Here is a 23,321-nt window from a genome sequence, read left to right as displayed (position 1 = left end):
CTTTCAAGACACATCTCCAAAGGCTAGTGAAACAAAAGCAAAAATGAACTTTTGGGACTTCATCAAGATAAAAAGCTTCTGCACAGCAAAAGAAACAGTCAACAAAACAAAGAGGCAACCCACAGAATGGGAGAAGATATTTGCAAATGACACTGCAGAAACAGTAGCTTTCTCCCTAAATGCCAAATGATCTCAGATGATGTCACAGTTTCTGGTTTTTAGTTACTATTAGATCTCAAGTACTGTTACCACAAGAATGGAGATTTTCCAGTAGTTATAAATAGAAGTACAGTGCCAGAAATCTGGCTTGAAAGTCTGGTCTCGTGAAACTTCTGGTCCTAATGGTTGAACTTTTTCGTACTTCTTGCTAAATCTTTTCAAATGTGCTCATCATTTTCTATCACACAACTAGTTGGGACTCTAGAATATCCGTCCAAACCACAATCAGAATGGATGGAAAACAAAGTTTATGAGACTAAAAAACAATCTTCCTGAAAAATAGGGCTGTCAGGTTCGTGAGATATGCAGCAATACACAGAGTAGGGTGATGAAGAAGTATCAAGCTAAGATGATGCAGGACTGTATTTCTTTATTTTAACTACTTTAAATGCCAGTTGCTTTTGCCCTTGGAAAACTGGTCTACTTGGAGGATATAGTTGTAACAAGATAAATTTTGATTCAGTTTTTCCCTACTAAGCTTGAGGCTAGCCAAACTAAACACTTTTTATTAGTGGCTCCTTGAAAATCATATTGTTTTCTGATTTTTTGTTGACCATGAACTTCCTAAAATTAAATTCAGAAAGATAACAAGAGCTACTAAGCTTGTGAAAGTCTAAATTTGCTAATATGTTTTAATGTTTTTATTTATTTATTTATTTATTTATTATTTTTTTTAAAGATTTTATTTATTTATTTGACAGAGAGAGACACAGCGAGAGCGGGAACACAAGCAGGGGGAGTGGGAGAGGGAGAAGTAGGCTTCCCGCGGAGCAGGGAGCCCGATGCGGGGCTCGATCCCAGGACCCTGGGATCATGACCTGAGCCGAAGGCAGATGCTTAACAACTGAGCCACCCAGGCGCCCCTGTTTTAATGTTTTTAATACCCAGCCAAGCATTTGTACTGCATGTCCTAAATGCATTCTTGAATGGAGTTTTTTAGTTTTCCCACTTTTGAAGTAGAATCAGCAAAATGGGCAAATTTTACATTTTATGGTTTGTATGGCAACCCAGGCACTTTGTAGATTTCAGTAAATGCTTGTCAGCTATGCCATTTTAAAAAGCATACTGTTTTTGTTTGTGATCAGTGGAAGAATACATTGTCAGAGGGGGAATGGGAGCAATCCCTTTTCTTATATGGGATTCAAGAGCTTCTATTCTGGTGTTTAGATAATTCAGATGTTTTATTCCATCCAAGTTGCTTTGACCTGGATTCTAATTTTTTTTTTTTTTTTTTTGGCATGCTTTTTCCCCTGTCTCAGTATTACTATTTAGGGTTCTAGGTTAGAAGGCATAGTATGAAAGGAAAGGTAATTGAAGCATTTCAGATGATGAAAAGATGAACTTTTGGTGGAGATGGAGGTTAGAGAAGGCTTTATAAAAGAATCAAGGCCAGGAGGAAAAAAGACCTGGCCTGATAGTAATATACTCTGAAGTTACAAGTCAGTGTTTGATACAACTAGGTATTTAGTAAACCGAATAGATAATCAGTGTAATACCTTCTAGGAAGATACTTAAAGCCAAGTTTAAGCACACATAAAACTACATACCTCATAAAGCTTCTTTAGGTGTTAGCCATTAGTTAATAGAACATGTTTTCTGTCGTCTACCAGCTTAAAAATAGTACTCTTTAAAAAAAAAAATTGGAACATACACTAAAAAGGACTGAAAGAAAAAAAAATACCTTCCACCAGTCCTTCAAACAAACTGTAAGTCAACATTACATCGACTAAGAAAAACCTGCAAAGCATCTACCTTATGTGTATTTTTTGCCACATCTCTCATTAAGATTGATACTTTTTTTCTAGGCAGTTCAAAGGATCATAAAATTCAATCTGTGTTTTAAATTATTTATGATTGAACTTAGCCAAAATAAATGCTTTCCAAGTGAGGTATGTGCAGAATTCCCTTTAAATACTTAAGAGACTCAGTAGCTTACTAGATAGAACATGGTGACCAACAAAAATAAAGGTTTTGTTTAAGTGTTTCCAAGGATTTACATCTTCAAATTTAAAAGGTTTTCCAGTTATAGTCACCTAGATGCTCAAACCTCCCTCAAGGGTCGGTGATGCAGGTCTTTTGGGGGTAAGTGACCACCAGGGTTCATCATACTGACCTCAGGCACTACCAAGAGTAAGAGAGGACAAAGGTTGGGGACAAACCTTGTTCAAGAGAGATAATGCAACTACCTATATTTATGATTAAACTAGATGACAGTACTGTGGTTCAGAACAAAATTTGAGCAAAATGGTGAGAATCTAGGTCAGAAATGGAACAGTAGGCAGGGTCAAGTTAAGTAGTCCAACATAAGTCTGTGAACTGCCCCGATATGAGTCTGAGGATGTTTCTATGGATACCTATCACATGACTTTTTCTTGGGTTGTTCTGGTTTACAGATGTGGGGTAAGACCAGAGAAATCACTGGTGATAAGACAAACTGGACAACTGACCAGATAGCCAGCTAGTGTCTGGTCAGACTAACTCCTCCCTGAAATCACCCTAATTCATTAATTTAAAACTCTCCATTTTCTGGGGCCCCTGGGTATCTCAGTTGATTAGTGTCTGCCTTCGGCTCAGGTCACGATCTCAGGGTCCTGGGATTGAGCCCTGTGTCTGGGCTCTCACTCAGCGGAGAGTCTGCTTGTCTCTCCCCCACTCCTTCTGCCCCTCCCCCTCTTTCTGCCTCTCCCCCTGTTCATGATCTCTATCAAATAAATAAATAAAATCTTAAAAATAAAAAAGAAAACCTCTCCATTACCTGATTTTGATAGTCCCCACCTCTGCCACTTCCTGTCTTTTAAGTTACTTTAAACTATTTATACAGTTCTCACCTTTTTGAGAACCTAACCCTCCACCTGGCCTTTCTTGTCTGGTAACTCCTATTCATCCTTTAAACAGCTCAAGCAACACTTTCCAAACCAGTCCTAGGCTGGTTTGGGTAATCCTTGGTGCTTCCATAGAATCTCATGTCAGTGGTCTCACATTTCAGTGTCCATCAGTATTACCTGCAAAACACTAAATATAGAGTTCTCAGGGCCCCACCCAGAATGAACAAATCATAATCTCTGGATGCAGGACCAAGAATTGCATATGTAGCAGTTGCCCAGGTGATTCTGATGTACATAAATGATTGGGGTCTTATCCCCATGGTTATCATATTTATTGTAATTATCTCTGTGTGTAACTTCCTCTGTCTCAGTTGAGCACACTTTCAGTGAAGAGTCAATGTTTTGGTCATCTTTGGATCCTTAGAATCTAGTTCCAAGCCTCGAACATGGTGCACACAAGTATATATTTATTGATTCAGTTAAAAATTCTTTACTTAACAATTATCCATTTTTAAAAACTGTGTAGAAGCTACCCAACTGGTTTGAGATTTGATTTGCTACTCTCTAAGTAAGCACTGTTTTATTTTTGGTCCTTACAGGAAAGGTATTTGAAAAGTATAGTTCTTTCTGGTCACACTTCATTAGCTACTAGCAGGTGAATAATTAAAGCATAGCATATATTGGCATTAGACTATTTCTATGAAAGAAACTGTACAAAATTTATTAGTTTAGCCCAAAGGCAGAGCATTAAAGGGCAGATGAGAGTTAGTTGCTTATTACACCATGCTACTTTTATGTTTAATTCTGCTGCTAAAAGCCCCTGAAAATTATGATAACTTTGTAAATCTCATCCTCATCTTCTGTCTTTATCTACTTTCTTCCTTCAAAGATTATCTAATTTCTCTTCTCCCCTATCCTCTAGCTCCTTCTTTTCTCTCAAATCTCTCGTACAGTGATAATGTGATAATTTGCAGCAATATATAGTTTTATATAGCAATATATTGCAGCAATATAGTTTTATATAGCAATATATTGCAGTGATAATTTGCAGCAATATATAATTTTAATTAATCTTATTGAGGTATAATTTGCATAAAGTAAAATTTATCTTCAGTGAGTTTTGACATATGTCTGTGGCCATGAGCCCACTGCCACAATCAAGTTAGAGGACATATCCATAGGCCCCAAATTTCCCTCATGATCCTTTTTACATTCCTTGCCGCCACCCCCACAGCCTCTGGCAAACACTGATTTGCTTTCTATTGTCATAGATTTGATTTGTCCTTTCTAGAATTTCATAAATAGAATGATATACTATGCACTTTTTTATGAGTGCTTATATAATTCAGCATCATGGTTTTAAGATTCGTTCATGTTGTGTATTTCAGTAGTTCATTCCTTTTTATTATTGTATAGATATGCTACAATTTGTTTATTCATTCATCTGTTCACACAGGTTGTTTTCCTGTTTCTGGGTATTCTGAATAAAGCTACTGTGAACATTTGTACCTAATTCTTTGTATGGACATATGTTTTCATTTTTCTTAGGTAATTACCTGACAGTTGATTTGCTGGGTATATGATAAATTTATATTTAACTTTATAGGAACTTTTCCAAAGTGGTTGTGCCATTTTACATTCCCATTAGCAATGTATGGCAGTTCCAGTTTTTCCATGTCCCCGTTGACATTTGGTATTTTTAATTTTTATAATTTTAGTCATTCCAGTAAGTATGTAATGTGATACTTATGGTTATTTGTTCTGCATTTCTCTGATGTCTAATGATATTTACCATCTTTTCATGTGTTTATTGGTCATTTGTATACATTTTAAGTGGCCTATTTTAATCTTTTGTCCATTTAAAATATATTTAGTTTAATAATCTTATTGTGAGTTATAAGAGATCATTATAGATCAGCAATACATAATTTGTTTCTAATTTAAAACTTCTGTTTTTCTGTTCAATCAGAGTGGACAAATCCCTGATTTAATTCAACAATTCTTGTTCTTTTGCTTATATCTAAGTCAAGTGCAACAATTAGCCAAGTACAAAATCTGTCACTTCTATAAGATGCTTCTTGATAATTGTCTTTGACCTTTGCAAAAGACCTGAACCTGTCATAAATATTATATAGTAATATAATCAAGAGAAATACATCAGTCAATGAGTAGCTTACATAAGCCAACTCTCCCACATGGCTTGAATGATTTGATAAGTACTCTTGTGTAGCAAATAGAGAATTTGATTATAAAAAACTAGATAGCATATAAATTTGTGCAGCTAAATTGGCAAACAATATAATAATATTGAAGTGTATGTAAAAATAAGTGCATGTAAAGCCTGGGGGTAAGAATTATCTCTGTCCTTTTAGAATGGAAACTTAAGTCACTGTGATACCTCAGTCTCATCACCAATGTCTAGATATAGTGGATTCTTGATATTTGTGGTAGTTAGGTTGTATAAAGTCGCTGCAAACACTGAATTAGTACACACATTGAACTAGCTCCTAGGGGAGACAAACAAATTTATATATCTCACATACTGTATAATATTTAACCCTAAAAATAACTCACCCTACTAGATGCTATTCTCTTTATTTTACAAAACAGAAAACAAGGTGTAGAAGTGCTCAGTGACTTGCCTGAGGCTGTCCCACTAAACAGGTGCCAGAGTTGGGATTCAAACTCCATTCAACTGGCCCCCGAGCCAGGGCTTCCCACATTACTGCACTGCCCTACCATCTCCATCCTCTCTGGTCATCTCTTTATTAGAGTGAACAAGAAAGGAGAGCATTGTCTTGTTTGGCCTTAGCTGAAAATGAGTGCTTTGGACAACTTAAATATTTTACTGCTCTGAGCATGTTCATGGATTATCACAAAAGTGATGGGAATATTGATTTTTGGGTTCACAAATAAATTTTGGAAAGCAGGTGAATTTACAATTATGAGATCTTTGAAAAGTGAGGGTTGAATGTATATATGAGAGCATAAGTGCAGAGATTCACATACATACAATTATATGCACTTTTAGGAGGGTGGAAGTGGGGAAGAGCAGGGTATCAGTATGGTACCAGACAATGGTCTCTGAACTCTTTGCACTCTACCTTAAATTGGAATCCAGTGAGATTTTTTTGGTCATCTTTTAGATCTCTGGCTTATGTCCTGACTATGTCTAAATGGCTAATTGACTTTTTGTGGGTCAAAATGAAGCAATTTATTGGCTAACAGAGCCACAAAATCTGGGTCATATAAATATCTAATTATTTACTTGCCCTTTATATAGCTTCACATCTCAAATTAAGCAAATGTTGGTAGATTTGGTCAGTGATATTGATATAATTTGAATCACAAAGCATAGAAGAATTTCACTAGCTATCATAACTTTACTTTTTTCACTTCTTTATTTGAGGTCATTAAAGGTCTGCATAAGATGATTCCAACTATTTCCATAGCTCAGTTTGAGAAATGAGGTAATGACATTTGGCAGAAACATTAAAGCTATACTAACTTCATACAACTGCTAACATTCAGAATATTATTCCAGACAACTTGGACATAGGAAGCAACTGGAAGAACTCAATGAGTCACAAAATTGGAGCTGGTGAAAACTTCTCAAGGTGGAAAATCATTTAGGTATAAAATCTATTGTTTTAGATTTCCCCCCCTCATCCTTGTACCCTGCATTTAATACTTTTGGAAAAGAGAAATATTTTTGGAACAAGACTTTTTTTCACTTAAGTTTTTATTCTTTCTAGAATGTGCTGGCTATAATTTGAATGAATGAATGAATGAATGAATGAATGACTTTGTTGGCTTGTTATTTTATTTTTTAAAAAGATTTATTTATTTGAGAGAGAGAGTGTGAGAGACAGAGAGAGAAAGCACGAATAGGGTAAGGGGCAGAGGAATAAACAGGCTCCCCATTGAGCAGGGAGTGGGACTTGGTCCCAGGACCCTGGGATCATGACCTAAGCTAAAGGCAGACACTTAACCAACTGAGCCACCCAGGCACCCTGGCTTGTTATTTTAAAAGTAAAAACATTGCCATGCCATTGTATAAATCATAGGGAATAGAAATGCCATTTTTAACCTGAAGACTATTTAATAATTTAATTTTATTTAATAAACATTTATTTAATATTTAAGGGACATTTTTAGACATTATAGATATGAAAATTAATAATGTGTTGTCCCTGGTTTCCAGGGATTTACAGTCCAATGGGAAGATTACAGAAACTGCTCTGTACAGTGTGGCAGGTGCCCTTTTGCTGTCACAAGCCAATATATCTCTTATGAGCTATAGTAGCAGCTAAAACCATGGATAAAGTTTCACAGAGGAGAACTTTAAAAAATCCATGAGGCATAAAATGGAAAGATGGTATATATGGGGGGGCATTTTAGACAAAGGGAACACCATTTAAAAAACAGAAAAGCATAAAAGGTACTGTTTGGGATTATGCATTATAATGTAGGGTATGGTACATGGGGAGGGGTTTGTGGAAGATAAAATTGGAAAAAATAAGTTGGAATAAGATTGAAAGTGGTTTTAACAGCCATATTAAGAAGTATAAATTTAATCTAAGGCAATGTGAAGATCTCAAAGATCTTTAAGTGATAGTAGACCCAGTCATATTTGTTTTTTAGAGATAATTCTAATGATATTATAAGGGATGTACTCAAAAGAGGAAAGTTGGGAACAGGGAGACCAGTTTGGAGGCTGTTACATTGTTTAGTAGGAGAGGATGAGGACCTGAGCTAGTGCTATTGGAAGGGAAATATGGAGAAGGGAATGGATAGGAGAGAAATTGTTTATGGAGAATTGTCTGGGAGCAGTAATGATCTGTTATGGTAATGAGAGCCTGAGGAACCAGGGAATGAGAAAGCATTCTTGATAGAATGGACAGGGAAAAAGCCATTTGACTGAGTAAGGGCAAGAAGATGCGGAAGTGTAGTTTTGTTTGTTTTGGTTGAGAAAGAAGGACAGTTTTCACTTTTTTTAGAAAGACAAATTTTGTTCTTGTTGTTTTAAGATTGTGTCAAAAAGTGCTCAGAGAGAGAAGGATTAGAATATATAGGGGAAAGAGACATCAAGCAACACTTCTTGGTCTCTTGTTAGCTATAGATTGGGCCAGGCCATACAGAAAGAATGTCACAGTGTATGAGCAACAGTCTAGAATTAATGTTCACTTGGTTTGTTTGGAACATATATTTCTACATTGTTTTATCACGATACCTTGCTATTGACCTTTATTTCCTGTTTTCTCCTATCTGGTTCTGGCCTAGTCTCCTTCCTCACCTGTGACTTCTCTCCTTGAACTCTGATTACATTAATCTGATTATAGTGAGCTGGAAGAGAAAAATGAAATTTATTAGGAGAGTACAGAGGTGTTTCATAGAACTCAAAGGCAGGCAGGGACTGGATCTGGTTACTAAATAGCCAGGAGGATCCTTACTTACTAGACTCTGTGTATCTGCAACATTATGTTGTCTCTTTGCAGAATGGATTCTATGTTTTGCTGAAGCAAGTATGATAGGTAGAAGATGCTGACACACAGTACCCAAGTTTCACTTGTATGTAGTCTAGTTACATGAACAAAGACTAACTTCTTTCTCTTAGCCAGTTCTGAAAAACCATTTTCAGAACTTCTTATAATCTTGTTATCTCTCAGTCTTCAAACGGTTGAGATATTGTACTTACTCTGCATAAAAAAAAAACTATATGTTTTCATTGGAATAATGAGCTAAAATATAAATTAATTACAACCTGGGATTCTAGGCTTTCCTTTAACTAACATGTTTTATTTGTCCATATGAACCTAAAGTAATATCAAAATTTCTTTTAAGAGTCCCTAGTACCCTATACTGTAGCCATGCTACAAGGTTCAGTTAAATGACTGATGCATTAGTCCACAATAATTGGTGACATTTGCTAGATCTCAACAGGTCACCTTGAATTGAGACTGAGACCTGAATTTCAGAACGTACTACAATTCCCCATCTGCCCCTTCCCCTCCATAATTTGGCTCATGTATCAGATGGTTATAGGCATTATGGACTTCAAACTCTAATACTTCCCATATACCGTTTCTTTCAACTCATAAAAAACAAAGAGACTGGGAGTAGGAGGAAACATCTGGGACAACTCAAGTTTGAGGAAGGAGGCCCTGTGGTTTCATTAGATCAGAGACACGCTAGGGGAGGTCTCAGGCCATTAAGTCAATTATTACAGTTAACTTATATTTCTATAAAATATAAGTAAACAGTAGTATGATAAATGATGTTTGGGAAACAACTTTGCTGTCTCCTTAAAAATATAGGTTGGTAGATATAATGTGCCTTTATAATAGGGAGACTGGCACCATATTGTAGTGCCTCTTCCTTTTGTGGCAAGTCAAGCTTCATAGTATAGAAAAATGACAATATTATAAAATTAGAAGTCAATATATAAGTCAATAGATATTTATACCCAATAAAAGCACAGAAGAAAATCAATCCTTAGACACATTTTTAAATTCCTCATATATGATATATTTATATTTTATTGATTGAGTTGATCTCCACTCTCCACTTACACCACCCCAACCCAAATGGGAGGAGAAAGGATACAAAAGATGAAATACTTGCAGGGAGATCTGATCTGACTCATCAGCAAAATCACAGATGCTTTAGTCTGGAAAAGACTTTTAATATGGCAGAAACTTTTTGTGCTGTGATTCTGGTTTTGTCTTTTTATAAAATGTCCAGATGGATGTCTAGTGATGTGACTGATGATGTGTCAGCACTACCTTCTTGACCTGCAGAGGCAAGTCCCTGTCAGGAATGCAGGTAGTTTGGGGAGACCTCCCTTCTAGCAGAAACCCCGGAGGCTGTTGTTTCTTTTTTTTTCCCTTAGATAAGAGAAAAACACATCCAATTTCTGAGGGACTGAGTGAAGATGAGAAACAGGCAGTGGAAACCTGGCTTTGCAACTCTATAACGTATTGTGCATGCTGTGGGTGAAGTTTGCCTTTGCCCTTTTACAAGGACAATTGAATTTAGAGGAGAAAGTATATTTCTAACCTTATGCTTGAAAGTTACATTAACTTAAAAGTAGATGCCCTTGCATACTTTCCTCGAATTTCAAGAATACAACCAACAAGTCAGAACAATCAGAGCTGGAATTATATAACATTCATTCACTCACTTATTTATTCAACAAGTATTCAGTGTTTTCTGTGTGTTAAGCTGTGCTATTTCCCAGGGCTATAATAAAAACATAGAATGAGGAACCATGACTTAGACAGAAATGGTTAGGAAACACCACGCAGATGATGGCTAGGAGTTACCTAGTAAAGAGAGGGAAGACAGAGAGAGCAAAGAACTCCAGACAGAAGACCTGATGAAGAGTCTAAGATGGGAAGGGTCATAGGGGATAAAAGAACTAAAGACTAGAAATACTTGGAGTAGCAAAAGCAAAAGTGGGGATGTGGTAGACGTGAGGCAAGAGAGATCGTGCAGGATACTGTTGCTCATTTAAGGATTGTGGTTTCTTAGTTGAAGGACTATGTGAAACCAAGAAGGATTTGTATTGTAGTAGTGTATTGTCTGTTTGCAGGATAATTGTTTAAAAAGATAAAATCATAATTTTCATACAAATATAAAATAAACACATGTCAGAGGTATTATTTAATTCATTAATTAATGATGTTCCAGCTGGTTCAAAGGAGAATCCAAAAGCAGATATGTATATACCCGCAGGCTATCAGGAATGATGAAATGCTCTATTATAGTCATCGAGGAGTCAGTATCACACTCATTCAACTTATAAAGTTTGGAGCTCATCAGGGCTCTGTCCTGAGCCATTTTCACTTCTATGTCTACAATTTTGCCTTGGTTGATCTCATTTACTAACATAACCTTTATGTGCTATCTACCTACTGAACACTATCAAATTCTTAACACCTACTTGTTATTTCCACTGACTTGTCTTCTGGGTGGCTCAAAATTAAGGTGTAGCAAATAGAACTTATGATCACTGTTTCCCCCTCCACATCCCGTTGGCTCTTCCCCCAGATCTCCCTAATCTTGTCTACAGTACTTCTATACACTTGGTAGATCATGCCAGAACGAGGAAGCCATCTCCACTGCCCCTCTCTCCCTCTCCTTCATATCAAATCTATTGCACATACACACTTCTTTCCATACCCATTCCCACTGTTCTGGTTCACAACACTACTGTCTCTTCAGTGCAGTGCATTCTTTTTCTTTTCTTTTTTAAAACATCTTCTTGGAGATATAATTCACATACCATTAAATTCACCCAGTTAAAGTGTACAATTGAGTGGTTTTTATTGTATTCACATCTTTGTGCAATCATCACCAAAGTCTAAGTTTAGAACATTTTCATCACCCTAAAAATAAATTCCTAATGCATTAGCAGTCACTCTTTATATCCATCTGTACCCCTCCTAGCCTCAGGCAACCAATAATCTACTTTCTGTTTTTGTACATTTGCTTATCCTGGTCATTTCACATAAATGGAACTCTACAATATGTGATCCTTTGTTACTGGCTTCTTTCACTTAGGATAAGGTTTCAAGGTTCATCCACATTGTGCCATGTATCAGTACTTAATTACTTTGTATAGATGAATAATATTCCATTGAAACATATAACACATTTTGTTCACTCATCAGTTGATAGACATTTGGCTTATTTCCACTTTTGACTACATTGAATATGCTGCTGTGAACATTTGTATACACATTTTTTGAGTGAACATTTGTTTTAATTTCTTTTGGATATATATCTTGGAGTGGAATTGTTGGGTGATATGGTAACTCTATGTTTAACTTTTTGAGGAACTGCTAAATTCTGTTACAAGATCACTACACCAGATTTACATTCCTAACAGCAGTGAATGAAGGTTCCAATTTCTGTCTTTACCAACACTTACTAATGTTTGATTCTTTTTTTTATCATAACCATTGAAGATGAATGAATTGTAAAGATTAAAATTCATTGTACTTTTGATTTGCATATTCCTAATGATCAGTGATGTGAACACTTTTTTCATGTGCTTATTGGCCATTTGTATATCTTCTTTGAAGAATATGTGTTCAAATCCTTTGCACACTTTTTAATTGGATAATTAGTGTTTTCATTATTGAATTATAAGGATTCTTTATATATTATCACTATAAGGTTTTTATCAGTTATATGATGTGCAAATATTTTCTTTCATTCTCTGGACTATCTTTTCACTTTCTTGATGGTTATCATTTTCAGGACAGAAGTTTTAAAATTTTGACATACTCCAATTTATCTAATTTTCTTTTCTTTCTTGTGCTTTTGGTGTTATAGCTAAGAAACCACTGCCTAATCCAATGTCATGAATATTTACTCCTAGTTTTATTATAAAAGTTTTATGTGTTTAGTTCTTACATTTAGGTCAATAATCCATTTTGAGTTAATTTTAGTTTTAATTTATAATAGGGGTCCATTGCCATTTTTTTGCATGTGGATATTCATTTGTCCTGACAGTATTTGTTGAAAATGTTATTATCTTGGCACCCTTGTCAAAAATCAGGTGACCCCAACTAATCTTTGACAAAGCAGGAGAGAATGTCCAATGGAAAAAAGACAGTCTCTTCAACAAATGGTGTTGGGAAAATTGGACAGCCACATGCAGAAGAATGAAACTGGACCATTTCCTTACACCACACACAAAAATAGACTCCAAATGGTTGAAAGACCTAAATGTGAGACAGGAGTCCATCAAAATCCTAAAGGAGAACACAGGCAGCAACCTCTTCGACCTCAGCCGCAGCAACTTCTTCCTAGAAACATTGCCAAAGGCAAGGGAAACAAGGACAAAAATGAACTCTTGGGACTTCATCAAGATAAAAAGCTCTTGCACAGCAAAAGAAACAGTCAACAAAACCAAAAGACAACCGACAGAATGGGAGAAGATATTTGCAAATGACATATCAGATAAAGGGCTAGTATCCAAAATCTATAAAGAACTTAAACTCAACACCCAAAGAACAAAGAATCCAATCGAGAAATGGGCAGAAGACATGAACAGACATTTTTCCAAAGAAGACATCCAATGGCCAACAGACACATGAAAAAGTGCTCAACATCGCTTGGCATCAGGGAAATCCAAATCAAAACCTCAATGAGATATCACCTCACACCAGTCAGGATGGCTAAAATTAACAAGTCAGGAAATGACAGATGTTGGCGGGGATGTGGAGAAAGGGGAACCCTCCTACACTATTGGTGGGAATGCAAGCTGGTGCAGCCACTCTGGAAAACAGTATGGGGGTTCCTCAAAAAGTTGAAAATAGAGCTACCCTATGACCCAGCAATTGCACTACTGGGTATTTACCCCAAAGATACAAATCTAGGGATCTGAAGGGGTACGTGCACCCTGATGTTTATAGCAGCAATGTCCACAATAGCCAAACTATGGAAAGAGCCAAGATGTCCATCGACAGATGAATGGGTGAAGAAGATGTGGTATATATACACAATGGAATATTATGCAGCCATCAAAAGGAATGAGATCTTGCCATTTGCAACGATGTGGATAGAAATGGAGAGTGTTATGCTGAGCGAAATAAGTCAATCAGAGAGAGACATGTATCATATGACCTCACTAATATGAGGAATTCTTAATCTCAGGAAACAAACTGAGGGTTGCTGGAGTGGTGGGGGGTGGGTGGGAGGGGGTGGCTGGGTGATAGACATTGGGGAGGGTATGTCCTATGGTGAGCCCTGTGAATTGTGCAAGACCTTTGAATCACAGACCTGTACCTCTGAAACAAATAATACAATATATGTTAAAAAAAAAAAAAGAAGAAGAAGATAGCAGGAGGGGAAGAATGAAGAGGGGGAAATCAGAGGGGGAGATGAACCATGAGAGATGGTGGACTCTGAAAAACAAACTGAGGGCTCTAGAGGGGAGGGAGGTGGGAGGATGGGTTAGCCTGGTGATGGGTATTAAACAGGGCACGTTCTGCATGGAGCACTGGGTGTTATACACAAACAATGAATCATGGAACATTACATCAAAAACTAATGATGTAATGTATGGTGATTAACATAACAATAAAAAATTTAAAAAATATCAGGTGACCCCAAATGTATTGATTTATCCCAGAACTCTCAATTCTATTCATTACACTATATGCCTATCCTTATGCCAGTACCATATTGTCCTGATTATTGTAGTTTTACAGTAAGATTTGAAATTGAAAAGTGTGAGTACTCCAAATTTGTTCTTCTTTTTTGATATTATTTTGGCAAATTTGTGTCCCTTGATTTTCCATATAAATTTTACGACAAGTTTGTCAATTTCTGCAGCAAAGACAGCTAGGATTTTGATAGGGATTGTGTTAATCTGTAGATGTATTTGGAGAATATTGCCATCTTAATAATATTAATTTTACTGAACACATGATTTGTTTTCATTTATTTGGGTATTCTTTAATTTCTTTCAACAATATTTTGTATTTTTCAGTGTACAAGTCTTCATTTCCTAAGTCTTGCACTTTATTCCTAAGTCTTTTATTCTTTTTGATGTATTGTAAGTGGAATTATCTTCTTAATTTTGGATTGTTCATTGATAGTATATAGAAATACTTCTGATTTTTATTTTCTGTATGCTGCAAACTTGCTGAGCATATTTATTAGTTCTAATATTTGTTTTGTTTTGTTTTTGCTTTTTAGTGCATATTAGTGTTTTATATGTACAAAATTATGGCAACAGTAAAATAGAGATAGTTTAACTTTTCCTTTCCAGTTCAAATGTATTCCATTTATTTCTGCTGCCTACATGTTCTGGCTAAAACTTCCAGTCAATGTTGAAAAGAAGTGGTGACTGGTATTCAACATAGCACTAGAAGTCCTAGCCTCAGCAGTCAGACAACAAAAAGAAATAAAAGGCATCCAAATTGGCAAAGAAGAAGTCAAACTCTCATTCTTTGCAGATGATATGATACTTTATGTGGAAAACCCAAAAGACTCCACCCCAAAACTGCTAGAACTCATACAGGAATTCAGTAAAGTGGCAGGATATAAAATTAATCCACAGAAATCAGTGGCATTCCTATACACAAACAAAAAGACAGAAGAAAGAGAAATTGAGGAGTCAATCCCATTTACAATTGCACCCAATCTAACCAAAGAGGTGAATCTGTACTCAGAAAACTACAGAATACTCATGAAAGAAATTGAGGAAAACACAAAGAAATGGAAAAAGGTTCCATGCTCATGGCTTGGAAGGACAAATACTGTCTATGCTATGTCTATGCTACCTAGAGCAATCTATACATTTAATGCAATCCCTATCAAAATACCATCAACTTTTTTCAAAGAAATGGAACAAATAATCCTAAAATTTGTATGGAACCAGAAAAAAACCCAGCATAGCCAGAGGAATGTTGAAAAGGAAAAGCAAAGCTGGTGGCATCACAATTCCGGACTTCCAGCTCTATTACAAAGCTGTCATCATCAAGACAGTATGGTACTGGCACAAAAACAGACACATAGATCAATGGAACAGAATAGAGAGCCCAGAAATGGACCCTCAACTCTATGGTCAACTAATCTTTGACAAAGCAGGAACGAATGTCCAATGGAAAAAAGACAGTCTCCTCAACAAATGGTGTTGGGAAAATTGGACAGCCACATGCAGAAGAATGAAACTGGACCATTTCCTTACACCGCACACAAAAATAGACTCCAAATGGTTGAAAGACCTAAATGTGAGACAGGAATCCATCAAAATCCTTGAGGAGAACACAGGCAGCAACCTCCTCGACCTCAGCTGCAGCAACTTCTTGCTAGAAACATTGCCAAAGGCAAGGGAGGCAAGAGCAAAAATGAACTATTGGGACTTCATCAAGATAAAAAGCTTTTGCATAGCAAAGGAAACAGTCAACAAAACCAAAAGACAACTGACAGAATGAGAGAAGATATTTGCAAATGACGTATCAGATAAAGGGCTAGTATCCAAAATCTATAAAGAACTTCTTAAACTCAACACCCAAAGAACAAATAATCCAATCAAGAAATGGGCAGAAGACAGGAACAGACATTTCTGCAAAGAAGACATCCAAATGGCCAACAGACACATGAAAAAGTGCTCAACATCACTCGGCATCAGGGAAATCCAAATCAAAACCTCAGTGAGATACCACCTCACACCAGTCAGAATGGCTAAAATTAACAAGTCAGGAAATGACAGATGTTGGCGAGGATGTGGAGAAAGGGGAACCCTCCTACACTGTTGGTGGGAATGCAAGCTGGTGCAGCCACTCTGGAAAACAGTATGGAGGTTCCTCAAAAAGTTGAAATAGAGCTACCCTATGAGCCAGCAATTGCACTACTGGGTATTTACCCCAAAGATACAAATGTAGTGATCTGAAGGGGTACATGCACCGCAGTGTTTAGAGCAGCAATGTCCACAATAGCCAAACTATGGAAACAGACAAGATGTCAATCAACAGATGAATGGATAAAGTTGTGGTGTATACACACACACACACACACACACACACACACATATATATATATATACATGTATATGTATACACACACACACACACACACACACACACACACACACACACACACACACTGGAATATTATGCAGCCATCAAAAAAAAAACCCCGAAATATTGCCATTTGCAATGACGTGGATGGAACTAGAGGGTATTATGCTAAGTGAAATAAGTCAGTCAGAGAAAGACAAGTATCAAATGATCTCACTGATATGAGGAATTTGAGAAACAAGACAGAGGATCATAGGGGAAGGAAGGGAAAAAATGAAACAAGATGAAACGAGAGAGGGAGACAAACCATAAGAGACTCTTAATCTCAGGAAACAAACTGAGGGTTGCCTGAGTGGCGGGGGGTGGGAGGGATGGGGTGGCTGGGTGATGGACATTGAGGAGGGTATGTGCTATGGTGAGCACTGTGAATTGTGTAAGACTGAGGAATCACAGACCTCTACCCTTGAAACAAATAATACATTATACCTTAAAAAAAAAAGTAGGAAGGGAAAAATGAAGGGGGGAAAATCAGAGGGGGAGATGAACCATGAGAGACTATGGACTCTGAGAAACAAATTGAGGGTTTTAGAGGGGAGGGGGGTGGGGAGATGGGTTAGCCAAGTGATGGGTATTATTGAGGGCAGGTACTGCATGGAGCACTGGGTGTTATACGCAAACAATGAATCATGGAACACTACATCAGAAACTAATGATGTAACGTATGATGACTAACATAACATAAAAAAAGAAAATAAAAAAAGAAAAAGAAAAGAAGTGGTGAAATGGAAATGTTCTTGTCTTGTTCCTGATTTTTGGGGGAAAGAATTCAATCTTTCACCTTTAACTATGAAATTAGATGTTGTTTTTTGTAGAGGTCCTTTATTGGGTTAAAGAATTTACATTCTCCTCATTTGTTGAGTGTTTTTTATTATGAAAGGGTGTTGGATTTTGTCATTTTGTTCTTTGTCTATTGAGGTGATCATGTCCTTTATTTTATTAATATGGTGTGCTATATTAATAGATGTTTGGATGGGGGTGCCTTGGGTGGCTCAGTTGGTTGAGTGTCTGACTCTTGGTTTCAGCTCACATCATGATCTCAGGGTTATGAGATAGAGCCCTGCATTGGGGTTGGTGTCTACTTGTCCCTCTCCCTCCCACTCTGCCCCTCCCCTGCTTGCTCACTCGCATTCGCTATCTCAAATAAATAAATAAATAAATAAATAAATAAAATATTTTAAAAAGATGTTTGGATGTTAAACCAACCTTGAATTCCTGAGGTAAATGCCACTTTGTCATGATGTATAATTGTTTTTTATATATTGCTGCATTCAATTTGCTAATATTTTGTTGAGTTTTGTATCTCTATTAATAACAAATATTTGTCTATATTTTTTTCTTTTCTTGTGATGTATTTGTCTGGTTGTGGTATCATGGTAATACTATTCTCAAAGTGGCCTTTTCTGTCCTCTTCTATTTTTTGGAAGCATTTGTAAAGAATTGGCATTAATTCTTCTGTAAATATTTGGTAAAATTTACTAGTGAAGCCATATGGAAACTTTAATTACTAATTCATAATTTTACTTGTTATAGATTTATCCAGATTTGCTATTGGCGGGACACAGTTTGTGCCTCTCTAGAATTTTTCTCTTTCATTTAAGTTATAATTTGTTGGCATTCTATTCTTGGTATTGTCCTCATATAAACTTTTAAAATTTTTCTGTTAGGTTTTTAGTAAATCCTTCTTTTTCAGGAATTTGAATCTTTTTTGTCAGTCCAACTTGTGGTAGCATTTTTACTTGCCTCTTAGGCTCTACTCTTACTTCCTTCTAATCCATTCTTTTTTCAGCATTCAGAATGATCTTTTAAAAATGAAAATAAGATCATGTCCTTTTCTGCTTACAAATATTCATGGTTTTATATTTAATAATGATAAAATAAAAATCTCTTATCTAGGCTTACAAGATCATAGATAATATGGCCATGGACCTGCTTTTGAACTTTATTTTGTGCCATTTCCATTCATTCATTGTGCTTCTGCCATACTGGCTGTTTTTTGTAATCCTAAATATGCTGAGTTTTTTCTTCTCCTTGGCCCCTGCATTTATTTACTTCTGTCTGAAATGCTCTCTTCCTCTTTCTTAAACTGAAAAAATTATATTCATAATTTTCGTGTTGGTTTAACTATCAGTTCACATAGAGACTAACAGATCCAATGTAAATCCTTCTTGTTCTATTGCCACACTTTCATCATTTATAATTACACATTGTGGGACTATTTGTTTAAAATTTTTCACCCATATTGAACATTAGGCTTTATGAGAGTATAGCTCATGCTGCTATGTAATCAAAGCCTACCCTTATACCTAGCATATGGAAGATATTGAAAAATACCATTGAATAAATGAATGGGGAACTTATTATTTAAATCCAGTGTATAGTTTTGTTAATAATTTTAATATGAGATATGCAATTATACAGCTACACCATGCCACTTTTTTGACCATTGTGGGGGTCATTATATATATAGGAGCAAAAGGCTGCCAGTCAGGAGGCTACCCAGCTTTTAACCTTAACTCATCTCTGCTACTCAGTAGCTGTATAGGCCTGGTCAAGTCACTCTTCTTTAGGTTTCCCTTTGATCAATTAGAAGATAGATGAAGAGTCTTCCTTAATGACCTAAGTAACTAATTCTAATGTTTCTGGATTCTAGATTTTGTGATAGCATATTTCATAAAGAACTGGAGAGAAAAATTCCTTTTTTTAAGATTTGTTCTACTCAATTTTTTTTATACTATCATCTTTGTTATAAAAGTGGGAAAATTTTTTTGAAAGTTTTCAGTTTATTTTATATGTTAGGGAAATTTCAATGTATAAAAAATACTTCCTGTAGCTTTTTAATAGTATAAGATGTTTAATTGATCTTATAAAATGATTCTTTATTTCTAGGGCTTTAAAAAAAATAACTGAATATGACCCATATTGCTGAAGCAAAACGATAAGTTTTAGAAAATAAAATGATTGTTCAAGTCCTTCAACTACTGCTCCCTGTTTTCTTGCTAATGTAGGTTATAAAGTATATACTAATACAAATGTAGAATGTAGAAAGTTTAGGCACTTTGAAATTTTGTATTTATGTACTTTTTCTACTGTTGCTGTTGGAAAAATTCCTTCTCATTTTCTACTAGCCAGATGACTGGCCATAATGTTATCTCAGAAAACACACATATACACACATACACACACACAGTGATCTTACTTTTTGATGCTTAAATGAAGAAATTGAGTGGACACATAATGCAGTCTGATATACCAATTTCTTATACTTAACTCTGCATTTACAAATAATGGCTTTCTGGTGATGTCAGTTCTTTCAGTGCTTTTGGTTGCCTACATGTTATACTCTCAGATGAGGTTCAAGTCTAATGGTCTTTGATTGGAAAGTGCCTGACAGGGATAAGCACATGGAAGGTGTTTTAACATTGAACATAATTACTGTTAGCCAGTGTACTTTTCCCTCAGAAAATAAAGTTATGAGGATAGACTCTGATGATTCTAGAATATACTTGAAGAAATATTTTTATTTTTTTATTTTTTAAGATTTTATTTATTTATTAGAGAGAGAGAGAGAGAGAGAGAGAGAGAAACAGCATGAGAGGGGAGAGGGTCAGAGGGAGAAGCAGGCTCCCCGCTGAGCTGGGAGCCTGATGTGGGACTCGATCCCAGGACTCCGGGAGCATGACCTGAGCCGAAGGCAGTCGCTTAACCAACTGAGCCACCCAGGTGCCCTTGAAGAAATATTTTTAAAGAAGCCTAAATATGGGGTGCCTGGGTGGCTCAGTCATTAAGCGTCTGCCTTCGGCTCAGGTCATGATCCCAGGGTCCTGGGATCAAACCCCGCATCGGGCTCCCTGCTCGGCGGGAAGCCTGCTTCTCCCTCTCCTTCTGCCTGCCGCTCCCCCTGCTTGTGCTCTCGCACGCTCTCTCTCTGACAAATAAATAAATAAAATCTTAAAAAAAAAAAAAAAGAAGCCTAAATATGTTTTATACAAACATGAGAGGCTTATTTAAAAAATCCTAGTCTTTCGTATAACACCCAGTGTTATACGCAAACAATGAATCATGGAACACAACATCAAAAACTAATGATGTAATGTATGGTGATTAATATAACATAAAAAAAAAAGTCCTAGTCTTTCAGGGTGCCTTTGTGGCTCAGTTGGTTAAGCATCCAACTCTTGATTTTGGCCCAGGTCATGATTTCAGGGTCATGAGATCAAGCCCCCTATTGCACTGTGCTGGGCATGGAGCCTGCTTAAGATTCTCTCTCTCCATCTCCTTGTGCCTCTCCCCACTCCTCTCTCTCTCTCAAAAAAAAAGAAAAAAAAAAATGAGAGAGAAAGAGAGAAAAAAACTAGTTTTTCTTATCTAACTGTAAGAGATCAAATAAGTCATTTATTTTCTTTTGGTTCAGTTTCTCTTCCTAAAAATTGAATCCATTAAATTCTCACTTATTTTCAAATTGTTGTGGAAACAGAGCAGAGAATCTTCCCTTTGTTATTTATTCCTGGGTACTTGTAATTCCATGGCAAAATTTATTAACTTGCATTTCCTTCTCTTCCCCTACGAAAATATATAGTTTTCTAAATTTCATCGAAGGTATTTCAGGTCTCCTTATGTTACATTTTAAAAGCTTTTTTAAATATATAATCAACATATTAGTGTATATACTCTTGAATCTTTATAATACACTGCAAGGTAAGTATTCATAGTCTTATTTTGCTGTGAAAAATGAAAGATTGGTGAGATTAAGGGATATTTCCTAAGGCCAAAGCCATAAAAATTAAGATTTAAACCTAGATTTGTGTGCAAAGCTTCTTTTCTTTTTAGAAGTTCTGTTTTCTTCTCTTTATTGGACTTGGTGAATCAGAAAGGCAAGAATTTGATTAGCAGGTGATAAATTCTAAGAAGGAATCTATTAATATCTTTTATTTGTGAAAAGAATGGTGAACTCTACTGTATTTGGTTCTCGATGTACTTTGAGAAATTTACTTTTGTCATAAGTTATGGATGATCTGTAGGTCATCTTGGTGGAATATGAAGACCCTATCTCTTCTTCTCTTTGGAAGATTTGTTGAAAGCATAGAAAAATTATTGCATTTATTTTTTCTGTAATTAATTCTTGATCAACATCTCCAAGGAAGCAGGGCTAGAATCAGTTTCACTTACTTGTAGATGCTTTTAGGTATTAATGCCAATAAAAGGCAGTGAGGTGGACCTTTGTCACTTGTTTAGTCCATGCAGCATCTGAACTATTTTCTACTTGGGAGAGGCTCCTCTCTTTGAGTGGGATGAAGATGATCTGTCCTAGAAAAGCTGAAGATACTAGATACACACTTTCTCTTGTAGCTCCACCATCGCACATACCTATGAAAGACTTTGAGGAGATAGCAAAGAGAGAAGTGATAGTGAACTCTTTTTCTTTCTTGCAATTGACATTAGAAGTGCTTATAAGGTCAAATTTTTAATATAGATTGTGCTTTAATGCTGGTGGCATTAACAACTGGAATAAATTTGTGTTCCTGGCAGAGAAGTTAGAGTAGTGAAATTGTAGTATCTAGTGCTTGATTGTGAAGATAAAATTTTTCTCATCATTAAAGGTCTCTGGCATATTATTTATTTAGTTTGATTGAGAGAAGTTATTTGTAATACAAAGAACAAAGGATTATTCTCTAGACTAATTCTAGGCTAATTATCTAGAAGAATTTCTACATGTTAATAATGAAAAGACTAACAACAAGGAAATCCAACTAGCAAATAAACCTATTAAAATTATGACAATAATGTGATTGTCTATCACATCCTCCACAATGGTAAATATTATATAACGTCTGGTACCTCTAAGGGCTGGTAAGGATGTGGGAAAGGGGTTCAGTTAAGTATTATGATTCAGAGTGTAAATTAGCATAACACAATTGGAGAGGCATTAATCAATATCTAATAAAATTGAAGATGCACACACCTTACATTCAACAAGTGTATCTGCCCTAGATGTATCTACCCTAAAGAACTCTCATATATTACAGAAAAAGACATGCAAAATATATTTATTGTAGGTGCTTTAGTAATAACAAAAAATGGGAAATGATCTAATTACCCATCAATCTAAGGACTAATAAATAAGCTGGTTTATTATTACTGTGGAACACTAAAAAAAAAAAAAAATGAAATGAATGAACAAGACCTACATGCAGTCAACATGTATCAATACCCAACATATTTTTTTAAGTATATAACAAAAGGCTTGATATATTTCTTATATAAATAAAAACAACCAAATATTAGTAAAAGTTGCTAATGGATACACATGTATGGACTCAATGTATAAAAACATACCAACTTCAGAAGAGTGGCTACTTTTGGGGAAGAAAGGAGGAAAATCATGGGGGAATTACTTATTTTTTCTTTAAAATCAAAATAGAAGAAATGAAGAAAAGTGAAAAATGTTACTAGGTGTTTAGCTTGACTGTGGGTTCATAGATGTCTGTTATATTACTCTTATGTTTAAAATATCTCAAAATTAGAAATTAAAGAGTAATCTGCTTTAAATACTTTAAGATGACACAATGGTCTTACCTTATTATTAATATAACTCTAAAGACTATTACTAGACAGAAACTGTATATGTAGATATACATACCACACACGTTACATGTGTATATATATGCATATTTGTATA

At 35.8% G+C, this 23,321-nt stretch overlaps 1 long non-coding RNA gene across 1 annotated transcript in view; it reads left to right on the top strand.

Moving 5' to 3' along the window:
- The window catches only part of LOC118521610 (uncharacterized), a 476,460-nt gene that overhangs the window by 126,929 nt on the left and 326,210 nt on the right, over window positions 1–23,321 (top strand). The gene's annotated exons all lie outside the window — the stretch shown is intronic.

Source organism: Halichoerus grypus, chromosome 4, assembly GCF_964656455.1.
Source record: "Halichoerus grypus chromosome 4, mHalGry1.hap1.1, whole genome shotgun sequence".
NCBI classification, from domain to species: domain Eukaryota; kingdom Metazoa; phylum Chordata; class Mammalia; order Carnivora; family Phocidae; genus Halichoerus; species Halichoerus grypus.
This window is presented reverse-complemented; position numbering and strand designations above follow the sequence as displayed.